Raw genomic sequence first — 1,775 nt, 5'->3', positions numbered from 1 at the left:
GGTTGGATGGCATCACCAACTTGATCGACATAAGTTTGAGTAAGCTCCAGGAGTTGGTGATGAACAGTGAAGCCTGGCATGCTGCAGTCCAGGGGGTAGCAAAGAGCTGGACATGACTGAGCAGCTGAACTGACTGCCTGGGGCATACGAGATCTTCTCAGACCAGGGACTGAACCAGTGGCCCCTGCATTGGAAGGTGGATTCTTAACCACTGGGCCACCGAGAAGTCCCTTCCTTAATCTTTAAGAATGTCCATCTTTTTCATCTCCTCCCAAAGTTTTCTAGGATACTTCTCATAAAAGAAATATTCACATACTGAGGTATGAAAAAGTCATTCTGGCTTAAACATGAGCTAACGAATTTTATGCTAACTAGAATAGCCTATTTATGATCCAGCAAACATACCTTATACATCTGCTTTAATTATTTTAAAAAAGAGCTCATCCACCAGAAGTAGACTGTTTCAAGTTAAAAACAAAGAATTAGGGCTTCCCAGGTGACTCAGTGGTTAAGAGTCTGCCTGCCAATGCAGGTGACGCAGGTTCGATACCTGATCTTGGAAGATTCCATATGCCCTGGACCAACTAGGCCCACCCACCACAGCTACTGAGTCCGTGCTCTAGAGCCCAGGGGCTGCAACTGCTGAAGTCTGCAGACCCTGGAACCTTGGCTCCACAACAGAAGGGACCACTGCAGTGAGAAGCCTGAGCACCAGAGCTAGAGAGTAGCCCCAGCTCGCCACAACTAGGGGAGAGCCTGTGCAGCAACGAAGACCCAGCACAGCCACAAATAGATAAAAAATTTAAATTAATAACTAAAGATTAAATAAGTGTCTCTTATTAAAAAAAAAAAGATTAAATAAGTGACCAATTTTCCAGGACAGAATACTGGAGTGGGTAGCCTTTCCCTTCTCCAAAGGATCTTCCCAACCCAGGGATCAAACCCAGGTCTCCCACAGTGCAGGCAGATTCTTTACCAGCTGAGCCACAAGGGAAGCCCAAAAATACTGGAGTGGGTAGCCTATCCCTTCTCCAGGGGATCTTCCCAACCCAGGAATCAAACCGGGGTCTCCTGCATTGCAGGCAGATTCTTTACCAACTGAGCTATCAGGGAAGCCCTGTGACCAACCTAGATGGCATATTAAAAAGTAGAGACATTACTTTGCCAACAAAGGTCCGTCTAGTCAAAGCTATGGTTTTTCCATTGGTCATGTATGGATGTGAGAGTTGGACTATAAAGAAAGCTGAGAGCTGAAGAATTGATGCTTTTGAACTGTGGTGTTGGAGAAGACTGTGGTGTTGAGAGTCCCTTGGACTACAAGGAGATCCAACTAGTCAAGCCTAAAGGAAATCAATCCTGAATATTCACTGGAAGGATTCATGCTGAAGCTGAAACTCCAATACTTTGGCCACCTGATGTGAAGAACTGACTCATTTGAAAAGACTCTGATGCTGGGAAAGATTAAAGGCAGGAGGAGAAGGGGATGACAGAGGATGAGATGGTTGGATGGCATCACCGACTCTATGGACATGAGTTTGAGCAAGCTCTGAGAGTTGGTGATCGACAGGGAAGCCTGGCATGCTACAATCCGTGGGGTAGCAAATAGTCAGACACGACTGAGTGACTGAACTTAAGTGTCTCTTGCTTCCTGGGACACCATCGCTGGTACCCTTGGATGATAAGACTACGTTTCACATGCCAAGGTTATACTGATTCAATGTATATGTGCTGATCTGATTTTTTTAAAAAAAACAAACCCCTGAAGGACTGTATCC

This window comes from Capra hircus, chromosome 7 (genome assembly GCF_001704415.2).
Source record: "Capra hircus breed San Clemente chromosome 7, ASM170441v1, whole genome shotgun sequence".
NCBI classification, from domain to species: Eukaryota; Metazoa; Chordata; class Mammalia; order Artiodactyla; family Bovidae; genus Capra; species Capra hircus.
This window is presented reverse-complemented; position numbering follows the sequence as displayed.